We start from the raw sequence: 12,788 nt of genomic DNA on the forward strand, positions 1-12,788 counted from the left end.
ATAAAGTCGCGGTTAATCTTCGGGTGCGATCATACCAGCACTAATGCACCGGATCCCATCAGAACTCCGCAGTTAAGCGTGCTTGGGCGAGAGTAGTACTAGGATGGGTGACCCCCTGGGAAGTCCTCGTGTTGCACCCCTTTTGTCCCTTTTTCCACCACCCCTCCCCCCCTTTTTTTTTCCCCGGACAGCCTGTCCGATTTTTGGCCCATTCAATCGCCTTCGCCTCCTTTTCGACAATTTCTCCCTTTTAAACCATTTCCAGATTATCCTGTTCCATTCAATTTCATTTTTTTCCCCGTCTACTGCTTAAAACAATAAAGTCGCGGTTAACCTTCGGGTGCGATCATACCAGCACTAATGCACCGGATCCCATCAGAACTCCGCAGTTAAGCGTGCTTGGGCGAGAGTAGTACTAGGATGGGTGACCCCCTGGGAAGTCCTCGTGTTGCACCCCTTTTGTCCCTTTTTCCACCACCCCCCCCCTTTTTTTTTCCCCGGACAGCCTGTCCGATTTTTAGCCTATTCAATCGCCTTCGCCTCTTTTTCGACAATTTCTCCCTTTTAAACCATTTCCAGATTATCCTGTTCCATTCAATTTCATTTTTTTCCCCGTCTACTGCTTAAAACAATAAAGTCGCGGTTAATCTTCGGGTGCGATCATACCAGCACTAATGCACCGGATCCCATCAGAACTCCGCAGTTAAGCGTGCTTGGGCGAGAGTAGTACTAGGATGGGTGACCCCCTGGGAAGTCCTCGTGTTGCACCCCTTTTGTCCCTTTTTCCACCACTCCCCCCCCTTTTTTTTTCCCCGGACAGCCTGTCCGATTTTTAGCCCATTCAATCGCCTTCGCCTCCTTTTCGACAATTTCTCCCTTTTAAACCATTTCCAGATTATCCTGTTCCATTCAATTTCATTTTTTTCCCCGTCTACTGCTTAAAACAATAAAGTCGCGGTTAATCTTCGGGTGCGATCATACCAGCACTAATGCACCGGATCCCATCAGAACTCCGCAGTTAAGCGTGCTTGGGCGAGAGTAGTACTAGGATGGGTGACCCCCTGGGAAGTCCTCGTGTTGCACCCCTTTTGTCCCTTTTTCCACCACCCCCCCCCTTTTTTTTTCCCCGGACAGCCTGTCCGATTTTTAGCCCATTCAATCGCCTTCGCCTCCTTTTCGACAATTTCTCCCTTTTAAACCATTTCCAGATTATCCTGTTCCATTCAATTTCATTTTTTTCCCCGTCTACTGCTTAAAACAATAAAGTCGCGGTTAATCTTCGGGTGCGATCATACCAGCACTAATGCACCGGATCCCATCAGAACTCCGCAGTTAAGCGCGCTTGGGCGAGAGTAGTACTAGGATGGGTGACCCCCTGGGAAGTCCTCGTGTTGCACCCCTTTTGTCCCTTTTTCCACCACCCCCCCCCCCCTTTTTTTTTTCCCCGGACAGCCTGTCCGATTTTTAGCCCATTCAATCGCCTTCGCCTCCTTTTCGACAATTTCTCCCTTTTAAACCATTTCCAGATTATCCTGTTCCATTTAATTTCATTTTTTTCCCCGTCTACTGCTTAAAACAATAAAGTCGCGGTTAATCTTCGGGTGCGATCATACCAGCACTAATGCACCGGATCCCATCAGAACTCCGCAGTTAAGCGTGCTTGGGCGAGAGTAGTACTAGGATGGGTGACCCCCTGGGAAGTCCTCGTGTTGCACCCCTTTTGTCCCTTTTTCCACCACCCCCCCCCCTTTTTTTTTCCCCGGACAACCTGTCCGATTTTTAGCCCATTCAATCGCCTTCGCCTCCTTTTCGACAATTTCTCCCTTTTAAACCATTTCCAGATTATCCTGTTCCATTCAATTTCATTTTTTTCCCCGTCTACTGCTTAAAACAATAAAGTCGCGGTTAATCTTCGGGTGCGATCATACCAGCACTAATGCACCGGATCCCATCAGAACTCCGCAGTTAAGCGTGCTTGGGCGAGAGTAGTACTAGGATGGGTGACCCCCTGGGAAGTCCTCGTGTTGCACCCCTTTTGTCCCTTTTTCCACCACCCCCCCCCCTTTTTTTTTCCCCGGACAGCCTGTCCGATTTTTAGCCCATTCAATCGCCTTCGCCTCCTTTTCGACAATTTCTCCCTTTTAAACCATTTCCAGATTATCCTGTTCCATTCAATTTCATTTTTTTCCCCGTCTACTGCTTAAAACAATAAAGTCGCGGTTAATCTTCGGGTGCGATCATACCAGCACTAATGCACCGGATCCCATCAGAACTCCGCAGTTAAGCGTGCTTGGGCGAGAGTAGTACTAGGATGGGTGACCCCCTGGGAAGTCCTCGTGTTGCACCCCTTTTGTCCCTTTTTCCACCACCCCCCCCTTTTTTTTTCCCCGGACAGCCTGTCCGATTTTTAGCCCATTCAATCGCCTTCGCCTCATTTTCGACAATTTCTCCCTTTTAAACCATTTCCAGATTATCCTGTTCCATTCAATTTCATTTTTTTCCCCGTCTACTGCTTAAAACAATAAAGTCGCGGTTAATCTTCGGGTGCGATCATACCAGCACTAATGCACCGGATCCCATCAGAACTCCGCAGTTAAGCGTGCTTGGGCGAGAGTAGTACTAGGATGGGTGACCCCCTGGGAAGTCCTCGTGTTGCACCCCTTTTGTCCCTTTTTCTACCACCCCTCCCCCCCTTTTTTTTTCCCCGGACAGCCTGTCCGATTTTTAGCCCATTCAATCGCCTTCGCCTCCTTTTCGACAATTTCTCCCTTTTAAACCATTTCCAGATTATCCTGTTCCATTCAATTTCATTTTTTTCCCCGTCTACTGCTTAAAACAATAAAGTCGCGGTTAACCTTCGGGTGCGATCATACCAGCACTAATGCACCGGATCCCATCAGAACTCCGCAGTTAAGCGTGCTTGGGCGAGAGTAGTACTAGGATGGGTGACCCCCTGGGAAGTCCTCGTGTTGCACCCCTTTTGTCCCTTTTTCCACCACCCCCCCCCTTTTTTTTTCCCCGGACAGCCTGTCCGATTTTTAGCCTATTCAATCGCCTTCGCCTCTTTTTCGACAATTTCTCCCTTTTAAACCATTTCCAGATTATCCTGTTCCATTCAATTTCATTTTTTTCCCCGTCTACTGCTTAAAACAATAAAGTCGCGGTTAATCTTCGGGTGCGATCATACCAGCACTAATGCACCGGATCCCATCAGAACTCCGCAGTTAAGCGTGCTTGGGCGAGAGTAGTACTAGGATGGGTGACCCCCTGGGAAGTCCTCGTGTTGCACCCCTTTTGTCCCTTTTTCCACCACCCCCCCCCCTTTTTTTTTCCCCGGACAGCCTGTCCGATTTTTAGCCCATTCAATCGCCTTCGCCTCCTTTTCGACAATTTCTCCCTTTTAAACCATTTCCAGATTATCCTGTTCCATTCAATTTCATTTTTTTCCCCGTCTACTGCTTAAAACAATAAAGTCGCGGTTAATCTTCGGGTGCGATCATACCAGCACTAATGCACCGGATCCCATCAGAACTCCGCAGTTAAGTGTGCTTGGGCGAGAGTAGTACTAGGATGGGTGACCCCCTGGGAAGTCCTCGTGTTGCACCCCTTTTGTCCCTTTTTCCACCACCCCCCCCTTTTTTTTTCCCCGGACAGCCTGTCCGATTTTTAGCCCATTCAATCGCCTTCGCCTCCTTTTCGACAATTTCTCCCTTTTAAACCATTTCCAGATTATCCTGTTCCATTCAATTTCATTTTTTTCCCCGTCTACTGCTTAAAACAATAAAGTCGCGGTTAATCTTCGGGTGCGATCATACCAGCACTAATGCACCGGATCCCATCAGAACTCCGCAGTTAAGCGTGCTTGGGCGAGAGTGGTACTAGGATGGGTGACCCCCTGGGAAGTCCTCGTGTTGCACCCCTTTTGTCCCTTTTTCCACCACCCCCCCCCCCTTTTTTTTTTCCCCGGACAGCCTGTCCGATTTTTAGCCCATTCAATCGCCTTCGCCTCCTTTTCGACAATTTCTCCCTTTTAAACCATTTCCAGATTATCCTGTTCCATTTAATTTCATTTTTTTCCCCGTCTACTGCTTAAAACAATAAAGTCGCGGTTAATCTTCGGGTGCGATCATACCAGCACTAATGCACCGGATCCCATCAGAACTCCGCAGTTAAGCGTGCTTGGGCGAGAGTAGTACTAGGATGGGTGACCCCCTGGGAAGTCCTCGTGTTGCACCCCTTTTGTCCCTTTTTCCACCACCCCCCCCCCTTTTTTTTTCCCCGGACAACCTGTCCGATTTTTAGCCCATTCAATCGCCTTCGCCTCCTTTTCGACAATTTCTCCCTTTTAAACCATTTCCAGATTATCCTGTTCCATTCAATTTCATTTTTTTCCCCGTCTACTGCTTAAAACAATAAAGTCGCGGTTAATCTTCGGGTGCGATCATACCAGCACTAATGCACCGGATCCCATCAGAACTCCGCAGTTAAGCGTGCTTGGGCGAGAGTAGTACTAGGATGGGTGACCCCCTGGGAAGTCCTCGTGTTGCACCCCTTTTGTCCCTTTTTCCACCACCCCCCCCCCCTTTTTTTTTCCCCGGACAGCCTGTCCGATTTTTAGCCCATTCAATCGCCTTCGCCTCCTTTTCGACAATTTCTCCCTTTTAAACCATTTCCAGATTATCCTGTTCCATTCAATTTCATTTTTTTCCCCGTCTACTGCTTAAAACAATAAAGTCGCGGTTAATCTTCGGGTGCGATCATACCAGCACTAATGCACCGGATCCCATCAGAACTCCGCAGTTAAGCGTGCTTGGGCGAGAGTAGTACTAGGATGGGTGACCCCCTGGGAAGTCCTCGTGTTGCACCCCTTTTGTCCCTTTTTCCACCACCCCCCCCCCCCATTTTCTTTTCCCCGGACAGCCTGTCCGATTTTTAGCCCATTCAATCGCCTTCGCCTCATTTTCGACAATTTCTCCCTTTTAAACCATTTCCAGATTATCCTGTTCCATTCAATTTCATTTTTTTCCCCGTCTACTGCTTAAAACAATAAAGTCGCGGTTAATCTTCGGGTGCGATCATACCAGCACTAATGCACCGGATCCCATCAGAACTCCGCAGTTAAGCGTGCTTGGGCGAGAGTAGTACTAGGATGGGTGACCCCCTGGGAAGTCCTCGTGTTGCACCCCTTTTGTCCCTTTTTCCACCACCCCCCCCCCCCTTTTTTTTTCCCCGGACAGCCTGTCCGATTTTTAGCCCATTCAATCGCCTTCGCCTCCTTATCGACAATTTCTCCCTTTTAAACCATTTCCAGATTATCCTGTTCCATTCAATTTCATTTTTTTCCCCGTCTACTGCTTAAAACAATAAAGTCGCGGTTAATCTTCGGGTGCGATCATACCAGCACTAATGCACCGGATCCCATCAGAACTCCGCAGTTAAGCGTGCTTGGGCGAGAGTAGTACTAGGATGGGTGACCCCCTGGGAAGTCCTCGTGTTGCACCCCTTTTGTCCCTTTTTCCACCACCCCCCCCCCTTTTTTTTTCCCCGGACAGCCTGTCCGATTTTTAGCCCATTCAATCGCCTTCGCCTCCTTTTCGACAATTTCTCCCTTTTAAACCATTTCCAGATTATCCTGTTCCATTCAATTTCATTTTTTTCCCCGTCTACTGCTTAAAACAATAAAGTCGCGGTTAATCTTCGGGTGCGATCATACCAGCACTAATGTACCGGATCCCATCAGAACTCCGCAGTTAAGCGTGCTTGGGCGAGAGTAGTACTAGGATGGGTGACCCCCTGGGAAGTCCTCGTGTTGCACCCCTTTTGTCCCTTTTTCCACCACCCCCCCCCTTTTTTTTTCCCCGGACAGCCTGTCCGATTTTTAGCCCATTCAATCGCCTTCGCCTCCTTTTCGACAATTTCTCCCTTTTAAACCATTTCCAGATTATCCTGTTCCATTCAATTTCATTTTTTTCCCCGTCTACTGCTTAAAACAATAAAGTCGCGGTTAATCTTCGGGTGCGATCATACCAGCACTAATACACCGGATCCCATCAGAACTCCGCAGTTAAGCGTGCTTGGGCGAGAGTAGTACTAGGATGGGTGACCCCCTGGGAAGTCCTCGTGTTGCACCCCTTTTGTCCCTTTTTCCACCACCCCCCCCCCTTTTTTTTTCCCTGGACAGCCTGTCCGATTTTTAGCCCATTCAATCGCCTTCGCCTCCTTTTCGACAATTTCTCCCTTTTAAACCATTTCCAGATTATCCTGTTCCATTCAATTTCATTTTTTTCCCCGTCTACTGCTTAAAACAATAAAGTCGCGGTTAATCTTCGGGTGCAATCATACCAGCACTAATGCACCGGATCCCATCAGAACTCCGCAGTTAAGCGTGCTTGGGCGAGAGTAGTACTAGGATGGGTGACCCCCTGGGAAGTCCTCGTGTTGCACCCCTTTTGTCCCATTTTCCACCACCCCCCCCCCTTTTTTTTTCCCCGGACAGCCTGTCCGATTTTTAGCCCATTCAATCGCCTTCGCCTCCTTTTCGACAATTTCTCCCTTTTAAACCATTTCCAGATTATCCTGTTCCATTCAATTTCATTTTTTTCCCCGTCTACTGCTTAAAACAATAAAGTCGCGGTTAATCTTCGGGTGCGATCATACCAGCACTAATGCACCGGATCCCATCAGAACTCCGCAGTTAAGCGTGCTTGGGCGAGAGTAGTACTAGGATGGGTGACCCCCTGGGAAGTCCTCGTGTTGCACCCCTTTTGTCCCTTTTTCCACCACCCCCCCCCCCTTTTTTTTTCCCCGGACAGCCTGTCCGATTTTTAGCCCATTCAATCGCCTTCGCCTCCTTTTCGACAATTTCTCCCTTTTAAACCATTTCCAGATTATCCTGTTCCATTCAATTTCATTTTTTTCCCCGTCTACTGCTTAAAACAATAAAGTCGCGGTTAATCTTCGAGGGCGATCATACCAGCACTAATGCACCGGATCCCATCAGAACTCCGCAGTTAAGCGTGCTTGGGCGAGAGTAGTACTAGGATGGGTGACCCCCTGGGAAGTCCTCGTGTTGCACCCCTTTTGTCCCTTTTTCCACCACCCCCCCCCCTTTTTTTTTCCCCGGACAGCCTGTCCGATTTTTAGCCCATTCAATCGCCTTCGCCTCCTTTTCGACAATTTCTCCCTTTTAAACCATTTCCAGATTATCCTGTTCCATTCAATTTCATTTTTTTCCCCGTCTACTGCTTAAAACAATAAAGTCGCGGTTAATCTTCGGGTGCGATCATACCAGCACTAATGCACCGGATCCCATCAGAACTCCGCAGTTAAGCGAGCTTGGGCGAGAGTAGTACTAGGATGGGTGACCCCCTGGGAAGTCCTCGTGTTGCACCCCTTTTGTCCCTTTTTCCACCACCCCCCCCCCTTTTTTTTTCACCGGACAGCCTGTCCGATTTTTAGCCCATTCAATCGCCTTCGCCTGCTTTTCGACAATTTCTCCCTTTTAAACCATTTCCAGATTATCTTGTTCCATTCAATTTCATTTTTTTCCCCGTCTACTGCTTAAAACAATAAAGTCGCGGTTAATCTTCGGGTGCGATCATACCAGCACCAATGCACCGGATCCCATCAGAACTCCGCAGTTAAGCGTGCTTGGGCGAGAGTAGTACTAGGATGGGTGACCCCCTGGGAAGTCCTCGTGTTGCACCCCTTTTGTCCCTTTTTCCACCACCCCCCCCCTTTTTTTTTCCCCGGACAGTCTGTCCGATTTTTAGCCCATTCAATCGCCTTCGCCTCCTTTTCGACAATTTCTCCCTTTTAAACCATTTCCAGATTATCCTGTTCCATTCAATTTCATTTTTTTCCCCGTCTACTGCTTAAAACAATAAAGTCGCGGTTAATCTTCGGGTGCGATCATACCAGCACTAATGCACCGGATCCTATCAGAACTCCGCAGTTAAGCGTGCTTGGGCGAGAGTAGTACTAGGATGGGTGACCCCCTGGGAAGTCCTCGTGTTGCACCCCTTTTGTCCCTTTTTCCACCACCCCCCCCCCTTTTTTTTTTCCCCGGACAGCCTATCCGATTTTTAGCCCATTCAATCGCCTTCGCCTCCTTTTCGACAATTTCTCCCTTTTAAACCATTTCCAGATTATCCTGTTCCATTCAATTTCATTTTTTTCCCCGTCTACTGCTTAAAACAATAAAGTCGCGGTTAATCTTCGGGTGCGATCATACCAGCACTAATGCACCGGATCCCATCAGAACTCCGCAGTTAAGCGTGCTTGGGCGAGAGTAGTACTAGGATGGGTGACCCCCTGGGAAGTCCTCGTGTTGCACCCCTTTTGTCCCTTTTTCCACCACCCCCCCCCCCTTTTTTTTTCCCCGGACAACCTGTCCGATTTTTAGCCCATTCAATCGCCTTCGCCTCCTTTTCGACAATTTCTCCCTTTTAAACCATTTCCAGATTATCCTGTTCCATTCAATTTCATTTTTTTCCCCGTCTACTGCTTAAAACAATAAAGTCGCGGTTAATCTTCGGGTGCGATCATACCAGCACTAATGCACCGGATCCCATCAGAACTCCGCAGTTAAGCGTGCTTGGGCGAGAGTAGTACTAGGATGGGTGACCCCCTGGGAAGTCCTCGTGTTGCACCCCTTTTGTCCCTTTTTCCACCACCCCCCCCTCCCTTTTTTTTTCCCCGGACAGCCTGTCCGATTTTTAGCCCATTCAATCGCCTTCGCCTCCTTTTCGACAATTTCTCCCTTTTAAACCATTTCCAGATTATCCTGTTCCATTCAATTTCATTTTTTTCCCCGTCTACTGCTTAAAACAATAAAGTCGCGGTTAATCTTCGGGTGCGATCATACCAGCACTAATGCACCGGATCCCATCAGAACTCCGCAGTTAAGCGTGCTTGGGCGAGAGTAGTACTAGGATGGGTGACCCCCTGGGAAGTCCTCGTGTTGCACCCCTTTTGTCCCTTTTTCCACCACCCCCCCCCTTTTTTTTTCCCCGGACAGCCTGTCCGATTTTTAGCCCATTCAATCGCCTTCGCCTCATTTTCGACAATTTCTCCCTTTTAAACCATTTCCAGATTATCCTGTTCCATTCAATTTCATTTTTTTCCCCGTCTACTGCTTAAAACAATAAAGTCGCGGTTAATCTTCGGGTGCAATCATACCAGCACTAATGCACCGGATCCCATCAGAACTCCGCAGTTAAGCGTGCTTGGGCGAGAGTAGTACTAGGATGGGTGACCCCCTGGGAAGTCCTCGTGTTGCACCCCTTTTGTCCCTTTTTCCACCACCCCCCCCTTTTTTTTTTCCCCGGACAGCCTGTCCGATTTTTAGCCCATTCAATCGCCTTCGCCTCCTTTTCGACAATTTCTCCCTTTTAAACCATTTCCAGATTATCCTGTTCCATTCAATTTCATTTTTTTCCCCGTCTACTGCTTAAAACAATAAAGTCGCGGTTAATCTTCGGGTGCGATCATACCAGCACTAATGCACCGGATCCCATCAGAACTCCGCAGTTAAGCGTGCTTGGGCGAGAGTAGTACTAGGATGGGTGACCCCCTGGGAAGTCCTCGTGTTGCACCCCTTTCGTCCCTTTTTCCACCACCCCCCCCTTTTTTTTTTCCCCGGACAGCCTGTCCGATTTTTAGCCCATTCAATCGCCTTCGCCTCCTTTTCGACAATTTCTCCCTTTTAAACCATTTCCAGATTATCCTGTTCCATTCAATTTCATTTTTTTCCCCGTCTACTGCTTAAAACAATAAAGTCGCGGTTAATCTTCGGGTGCGATCATACCAGCACTAATGCACCGGATCCCATCAGAACTCCGCAGTTAAGCGTGCTTGGGCGAGAGTAGTACTAGGATGGGTGACCCCCTGGGAAGTCCTCGTGTTGCACCCCTTTTGTCCCTTTTTCCACCACCCCCCCCCCTTTTTTTTTTCCCCGGACAGCCTGTCCGATTTTTAGCCCATTCAATCGCCTTCGCCTCCTTTTCGACAATTTCTCCCTTTTAAACCATTTCCAGATTATCCTGTTCCATTCAATTTCATTTTTTTCCCCGTCTACTGCTTAAAACAATAAAGTCGCGGTTAATCTTCGGGTGCGATCATACCAGCACTAATGCACCGGATCCCATCAGAACTCCGCAGTTAAGCGTGCTTGGGCGAGAGTAGTACTAGGATGGGTGACCCCCTGGGAAGTCCTCGTGTTGCACCCCTTTTGTCCCTTTTTCCACCACCCCCCCCCCCCTTTTTTTTTCCCCGGACAACCTGTCCGATTTTTAGCCCATTCAATCGCCTTCGCCTCCTTTTCGACAATTTCTCCCTTTTAAACCATTTCCAGATTATCCTGTTCCATTCAATTTCATTTTTTTCCCCGTCTACTGCTTAAAACAATAAAGTCGCGGTTAATCTTCGGGTGCGATCATACCAGCACTAATGCACCGGATCCCATCAGAACTCCGCAGTTAAGCGTGCTTGGGCGAGAGTAGTACTAGGATGGGTGACCCCCTGGGAAGTCCTCGTGTTGCACCCCTTTTGTCCCTTTTTCCACCACCCCCCCCTCCCTTTTTTTTTCCCCGGACAGCCTGTCCGATTTTTAGCCCATTCAATCGCCTTCGCCTCCTTTTCGACAATTTCTCCCTTTTATACCATTTCCAGATTATCCTGTTCCATTCAATTTCATTTTTTTCCCCGTCTACTGCTTAAAACAATAAAGTCGCGGTTAATCTTCGGGTGCGATCATACCAGCACTAATGCACCGGATCCCATCAGAACTCCGCAGTTAAGCGTGCTTGGGCGAGAGTAGTACTAGGATGGGTGACCCCCTGGGAAGTCCTCGCGTTGCACCCCTTTTGTCCCTTTTTCCACCACCCCCCCCCTTTTTTTTTCCCCGGACAGCCTGTCCGATTTTTAGCCCATTCAATCGCCTTCGCCTCATTTTCGACAATTTCTCCCTTTTAAACCATTTCCAGATTATCCTGTTCCATTCAATTTCATTTTTTTCCCCGTCTACTGCTTAAAACAATAAAGTCGCGGTTAATCTTCGGGTGCGATCATACCAGCACTAATGCACCGGATCCCATCAGAACTCCGCAGTTAAGCGTGCTTGGGCGACAGTAGTACTAGGATGGGTGACCCCCTGGGAAGTCCTCGTGTTGCACCCCTTTTGTCCCTTTTTCCACCACCCCCCCCCCCCCTTTTTTTTTCCCCGGACAGCCTGTCCGATTTTTAGCCCATTCAATCGCCTTCGCCTCCTTTTCGACAATTTCTCCCTTTTAAACCATTTCCAGATTATCCTGTTCCATTCAATTTCATTTTTTTCCCCGTCTACTGCTTAAAACAATAAAGTCGCGGTTAATCTTCGGGTGCGATCATACCAGCACTAATGCACCGGATCCCATCAGAACTCCGCAGTTAAGCGTGCTTGGGCGAGAGTAGTACTAGGATGGGTGACCCCCTGGGAAGTCCTCGTGTTGCACCCCTTTTGTCCCTTTTTCCACCACCCCCCCCCCTTTTTTTTTCCCCGGACAGCCTGTCCGATTTTTAGCCCATTCAATCGCCTTCGCCTCCTTTTCGACAATTTCTCCCTTTTAAACCATTTCCAGATTATCCTGTTCCATTCAATTTCATTTTTTTCCCCGTCTACTGCTTAAAACAATAAAGTCGCGGTTAATCTTCGGGTGCGATCATACCAGCACTAATGCACCGGATCCCATCAGAACTCCGCAGTTAAGCGTGCTTGGGCGAGAGTAGTACTAGGATGGGTGACCCCCTGGGAAGTCCTCGTGTTGCACCCCTTTTGTCCCTTTTTCCACCACCCCCCCCTCCCTTTTTTTTTCCCCGGACAGCCTGTCCGATTTTTAGCCCATTCAATCGCCTTCGCCTCCTTTTCGACAATTTCTCCCTTTTAAACCATTTCCAGATTATCCTGTTCCATTCAATTTCATTTTTTTCCCCGTCTACTGCTTAAAACAATAAAGTCGCGGTTAATCTTCGGGTGCGATCATACCAGCACTAATGCACCGGATCCCATCAGAACTCCGCAGTTAAGCGTGCTTGGGCGAGAGTAGTACTAGGATGGGTGACCCCCTGGGAAGTCCTCGTGTTGCACCCCTTTTGTCCCTTTTTCCACCACCCCCCCCCTTTTTTTTTCCCCGGACAGCCTGTCCGATTTTTAGCCCATTCAATCGCCTTCGCCTCATTTTCGACAATTTCTCCCTTTTAAACCATTTCCAGATTATCCTGTTCCATTCAATTTCATTTTTTTCCCCGTCTACTGCTTAAAACAATAAAGTCGCGGTTAATCTTCGGGTGCAATCATACCAGCACTAATGCACCGGATCCCATCAGAACTCCGCAGTTAAGCGTGCTTGGGCGAGAGTAGTACTAGGATGGGTGACCCCCTGGGAAGTCCTCGTGTTGCACCCCTTTTGTCCCTTTTTCCACCACCCCCCCCTTTTTTTTTTCCCCGGACAGCCTGTCCGATTTTTAGCCCATTCAATCGCCTTCGCCTCCTTTTCGACAATTTCTCCCTTTTAAACCATTTCCAGATTATCCTGTTCCATTCAATTTCATTTTTTTCCCCGTCTACTGCTTAAAACAATAAAGTCGCGGTTAATCTTCGGGTGCGATCATACCAGCACTAATGCACCGGATCCCATCAGAACTCCGCAGTTAAGCGTGCTTGGGCGAGAGTAGTACTAGGATGGGTGACCCCCTGGGAAGTCCTCGTGTTGCACCCCTTTCGTACCTTTTTCCACCACCCCCCCCTTTTT

The 12,788-nt window shown here is 48.4% G+C and overlaps 41 non-coding genes across 41 annotated transcripts; all 41 read left to right on the forward strand.

Annotated features, from left to right (window-relative positions):
• The first annotated feature begins 21 nt into the window (after window positions 1-21).
• Window positions 22-140, forward strand: LOC145808624 (5S ribosomal RNA). Its single transcript, XR_014352087.1, has one exon. It is a non-coding gene; the product is annotated as a 5S ribosomal RNA (ribosomal RNA).
• A 198-nt stretch (window positions 141-338) lies between these two features.
• LOC145808625 (5S ribosomal RNA) lies at window positions 339-457 on the forward strand. The gene has a single exon (XR_014352088.1). It is a non-coding gene; the product is annotated as a 5S ribosomal RNA (ribosomal RNA).
• Window positions 458-652: 195 nt separating this feature from the next.
• On the forward strand, window positions 653-771 carry LOC145808626 (5S ribosomal RNA). The gene has a single exon (XR_014352089.1). It is a non-coding gene; the product is annotated as a 5S ribosomal RNA (ribosomal RNA).
• A 196-nt stretch (window positions 772-967) lies between these two features.
• LOC145808627 (5S ribosomal RNA) lies at window positions 968-1,086 on the forward strand. Its single transcript, XR_014352090.1, has one exon. It is a non-coding gene; the product is annotated as a 5S ribosomal RNA (ribosomal RNA).
• A 195-nt stretch (window positions 1,087-1,281) lies between these two features.
• Window positions 1,282-1,400, forward strand: LOC145809714 (5S ribosomal RNA). The gene has a single exon (XR_014353276.1). It is a non-coding gene; the product is annotated as a 5S ribosomal RNA (ribosomal RNA).
• Window positions 1,401-1,599: 199 nt separating this feature from the next.
• LOC145808628 (5S ribosomal RNA) lies at window positions 1,600-1,718 on the forward strand. The gene has a single exon (XR_014352091.1). It is a non-coding gene; the product is annotated as a 5S ribosomal RNA (ribosomal RNA).
• Window positions 1,719-1,914: 196 nt separating this feature from the next.
• Window positions 1,915-2,033, forward strand: LOC145808630 (5S ribosomal RNA). Its single transcript, XR_014352093.1, has one exon. It is a non-coding gene; the product is annotated as a 5S ribosomal RNA (ribosomal RNA).
• A 196-nt stretch (window positions 2,034-2,229) lies between these two features.
• Window positions 2,230-2,348, forward strand: LOC145808631 (5S ribosomal RNA). The gene has a single exon (XR_014352094.1). It is a non-coding gene; the product is annotated as a 5S ribosomal RNA (ribosomal RNA).
• Window positions 2,349-2,542: 194 nt separating this feature from the next.
• On the forward strand, window positions 2,543-2,661 carry LOC145808632 (5S ribosomal RNA). The gene has a single exon (XR_014352095.1). It is a non-coding gene; the product is annotated as a 5S ribosomal RNA (ribosomal RNA).
• Window positions 2,662-2,859: 198 nt separating this feature from the next.
• LOC145808633 (5S ribosomal RNA) lies at window positions 2,860-2,978 on the forward strand. The gene has a single exon (XR_014352096.1). It is a non-coding gene; the product is annotated as a 5S ribosomal RNA (ribosomal RNA).
• Window positions 2,979-3,173: 195 nt separating this feature from the next.
• LOC145808634 (5S ribosomal RNA) lies at window positions 3,174-3,292 on the forward strand. The gene has a single exon (XR_014352097.1). It is a non-coding gene; the product is annotated as a 5S ribosomal RNA (ribosomal RNA).
• A 196-nt stretch (window positions 3,293-3,488) lies between these two features.
• On the forward strand, window positions 3,489-3,607 carry LOC145809168 (5S ribosomal RNA). The gene has a single exon (XR_014352662.1). It is a non-coding gene; the product is annotated as a 5S ribosomal RNA (ribosomal RNA).
• Window positions 3,608-3,801: 194 nt separating this feature from the next.
• Window positions 3,802-3,920, forward strand: LOC145809427 (5S ribosomal RNA). The gene has a single exon (XR_014352973.1). It is a non-coding gene; the product is annotated as a 5S ribosomal RNA (ribosomal RNA).
• Window positions 3,921-4,118: 198 nt separating this feature from the next.
• On the forward strand, window positions 4,119-4,237 carry LOC145808635 (5S ribosomal RNA). The gene has a single exon (XR_014352098.1). It is a non-coding gene; the product is annotated as a 5S ribosomal RNA (ribosomal RNA).
• Window positions 4,238-4,433: 196 nt separating this feature from the next.
• On the forward strand, window positions 4,434-4,552 carry LOC145808636 (5S ribosomal RNA). The gene has a single exon (XR_014352099.1). It is a non-coding gene; the product is annotated as a 5S ribosomal RNA (ribosomal RNA).
• A 197-nt stretch (window positions 4,553-4,749) lies between these two features.
• LOC145808637 (5S ribosomal RNA) lies at window positions 4,750-4,868 on the forward strand. The gene has a single exon (XR_014352100.1). It is a non-coding gene; the product is annotated as a 5S ribosomal RNA (ribosomal RNA).
• A 199-nt stretch (window positions 4,869-5,067) lies between these two features.
• LOC145808638 (5S ribosomal RNA) lies at window positions 5,068-5,186 on the forward strand. The gene has a single exon (XR_014352101.1). It is a non-coding gene; the product is annotated as a 5S ribosomal RNA (ribosomal RNA).
• A 198-nt stretch (window positions 5,187-5,384) lies between these two features.
• On the forward strand, window positions 5,385-5,503 carry LOC145808639 (5S ribosomal RNA). Its single transcript, XR_014352102.1, has one exon. It is a non-coding gene; the product is annotated as a 5S ribosomal RNA (ribosomal RNA).
• A 196-nt stretch (window positions 5,504-5,699) lies between these two features.
• On the forward strand, window positions 5,700-5,818 carry LOC145809265 (5S ribosomal RNA). Its single transcript, XR_014352778.1, has one exon. It is a non-coding gene; the product is annotated as a 5S ribosomal RNA (ribosomal RNA).
• Window positions 5,819-6,013: 195 nt separating this feature from the next.
• On the forward strand, window positions 6,014-6,132 carry LOC145808948 (5S ribosomal RNA). Its single transcript, XR_014352437.1, has one exon. It is a non-coding gene; the product is annotated as a 5S ribosomal RNA (ribosomal RNA).
• Window positions 6,133-6,328: 196 nt separating this feature from the next.
• Window positions 6,329-6,447, forward strand: LOC145808971 (5S ribosomal RNA). Its single transcript, XR_014352461.1, has one exon. It is a non-coding gene; the product is annotated as a 5S ribosomal RNA (ribosomal RNA).
• Window positions 6,448-6,643: 196 nt separating this feature from the next.
• On the forward strand, window positions 6,644-6,762 carry LOC145808641 (5S ribosomal RNA). The gene has a single exon (XR_014352104.1). It is a non-coding gene; the product is annotated as a 5S ribosomal RNA (ribosomal RNA).
• Window positions 6,763-6,959: 197 nt separating this feature from the next.
• On the forward strand, window positions 6,960-7,078 carry LOC145810252 (5S ribosomal RNA). Its single transcript, XR_014353828.1, has one exon. It is a non-coding gene; the product is annotated as a 5S ribosomal RNA (ribosomal RNA).
• A 196-nt stretch (window positions 7,079-7,274) lies between these two features.
• LOC145809813 (5S ribosomal RNA) lies at window positions 7,275-7,393 on the forward strand. The gene has a single exon (XR_014353380.1). It is a non-coding gene; the product is annotated as a 5S ribosomal RNA (ribosomal RNA).
• A 196-nt stretch (window positions 7,394-7,589) lies between these two features.
• Window positions 7,590-7,708, forward strand: LOC145809230 (5S ribosomal RNA). Its single transcript, XR_014352737.1, has one exon. It is a non-coding gene; the product is annotated as a 5S ribosomal RNA (ribosomal RNA).
• A 195-nt stretch (window positions 7,709-7,903) lies between these two features.
• Window positions 7,904-8,022, forward strand: LOC145809818 (5S ribosomal RNA). Its single transcript, XR_014353385.1, has one exon. It is a non-coding gene; the product is annotated as a 5S ribosomal RNA (ribosomal RNA).
• A 197-nt stretch (window positions 8,023-8,219) lies between these two features.
• LOC145808642 (5S ribosomal RNA) lies at window positions 8,220-8,338 on the forward strand. Its single transcript, XR_014352105.1, has one exon. It is a non-coding gene; the product is annotated as a 5S ribosomal RNA (ribosomal RNA).
• A 197-nt stretch (window positions 8,339-8,535) lies between these two features.
• Window positions 8,536-8,654, forward strand: LOC145808643 (5S ribosomal RNA). Its single transcript, XR_014352106.1, has one exon. It is a non-coding gene; the product is annotated as a 5S ribosomal RNA (ribosomal RNA).
• Window positions 8,655-8,852: 198 nt separating this feature from the next.
• On the forward strand, window positions 8,853-8,971 carry LOC145808644 (5S ribosomal RNA). The gene has a single exon (XR_014352107.1). It is a non-coding gene; the product is annotated as a 5S ribosomal RNA (ribosomal RNA).
• Window positions 8,972-9,166: 195 nt separating this feature from the next.
• Window positions 9,167-9,285, forward strand: LOC145808972 (5S ribosomal RNA). Its single transcript, XR_014352462.1, has one exon. It is a non-coding gene; the product is annotated as a 5S ribosomal RNA (ribosomal RNA).
• A 195-nt stretch (window positions 9,286-9,480) lies between these two features.
• On the forward strand, window positions 9,481-9,599 carry LOC145808645 (5S ribosomal RNA). The gene has a single exon (XR_014352108.1). It is a non-coding gene; the product is annotated as a 5S ribosomal RNA (ribosomal RNA).
• Window positions 9,600-9,794: 195 nt separating this feature from the next.
• Window positions 9,795-9,913, forward strand: LOC145808646 (5S ribosomal RNA). Its single transcript, XR_014352109.1, has one exon. It is a non-coding gene; the product is annotated as a 5S ribosomal RNA (ribosomal RNA).
• A 197-nt stretch (window positions 9,914-10,110) lies between these two features.
• LOC145808647 (5S ribosomal RNA) lies at window positions 10,111-10,229 on the forward strand. Its single transcript, XR_014352110.1, has one exon. It is a non-coding gene; the product is annotated as a 5S ribosomal RNA (ribosomal RNA).
• Window positions 10,230-10,427: 198 nt separating this feature from the next.
• Window positions 10,428-10,546, forward strand: LOC145808648 (5S ribosomal RNA). Its single transcript, XR_014352111.1, has one exon. It is a non-coding gene; the product is annotated as a 5S ribosomal RNA (ribosomal RNA).
• Window positions 10,547-10,744: 198 nt separating this feature from the next.
• Window positions 10,745-10,863, forward strand: LOC145809291 (5S ribosomal RNA). Its single transcript, XR_014352809.1, has one exon. It is a non-coding gene; the product is annotated as a 5S ribosomal RNA (ribosomal RNA).
• A 195-nt stretch (window positions 10,864-11,058) lies between these two features.
• Window positions 11,059-11,177, forward strand: LOC145810411 (5S ribosomal RNA). Its single transcript, XR_014353980.1, has one exon. It is a non-coding gene; the product is annotated as a 5S ribosomal RNA (ribosomal RNA).
• Window positions 11,178-11,376: 199 nt separating this feature from the next.
• On the forward strand, window positions 11,377-11,495 carry LOC145808649 (5S ribosomal RNA). The gene has a single exon (XR_014352112.1). It is a non-coding gene; the product is annotated as a 5S ribosomal RNA (ribosomal RNA).
• Window positions 11,496-11,691: 196 nt separating this feature from the next.
• Window positions 11,692-11,810, forward strand: LOC145808650 (5S ribosomal RNA). The gene has a single exon (XR_014352113.1). It is a non-coding gene; the product is annotated as a 5S ribosomal RNA (ribosomal RNA).
• A 198-nt stretch (window positions 11,811-12,008) lies between these two features.
• On the forward strand, window positions 12,009-12,127 carry LOC145808652 (5S ribosomal RNA). The gene has a single exon (XR_014352115.1). It is a non-coding gene; the product is annotated as a 5S ribosomal RNA (ribosomal RNA).
• Window positions 12,128-12,322: 195 nt separating this feature from the next.
• On the forward strand, window positions 12,323-12,441 carry LOC145808974 (5S ribosomal RNA). The gene has a single exon (XR_014352465.1). It is a non-coding gene; the product is annotated as a 5S ribosomal RNA (ribosomal RNA).
• Window positions 12,442-12,636: 195 nt separating this feature from the next.
• Window positions 12,637-12,755, forward strand: LOC145808653 (5S ribosomal RNA). The gene has a single exon (XR_014352116.1). It is a non-coding gene; the product is annotated as a 5S ribosomal RNA (ribosomal RNA).
• The last annotated feature ends 33 nt before the right edge of the window (window positions 12,756-12,788 follow it).

The sequence above is a fragment of the Camellia sinensis genome, chromosome 14 (assembly GCF_055761805.1).
Source record: "Camellia sinensis isolate YWXY chromosome 14, ASM5576180v1, whole genome shotgun sequence".
Lineage (NCBI taxonomy): Eukaryota > Viridiplantae > Streptophyta > Magnoliopsida > Ericales > Theaceae > Camellia > Camellia sinensis.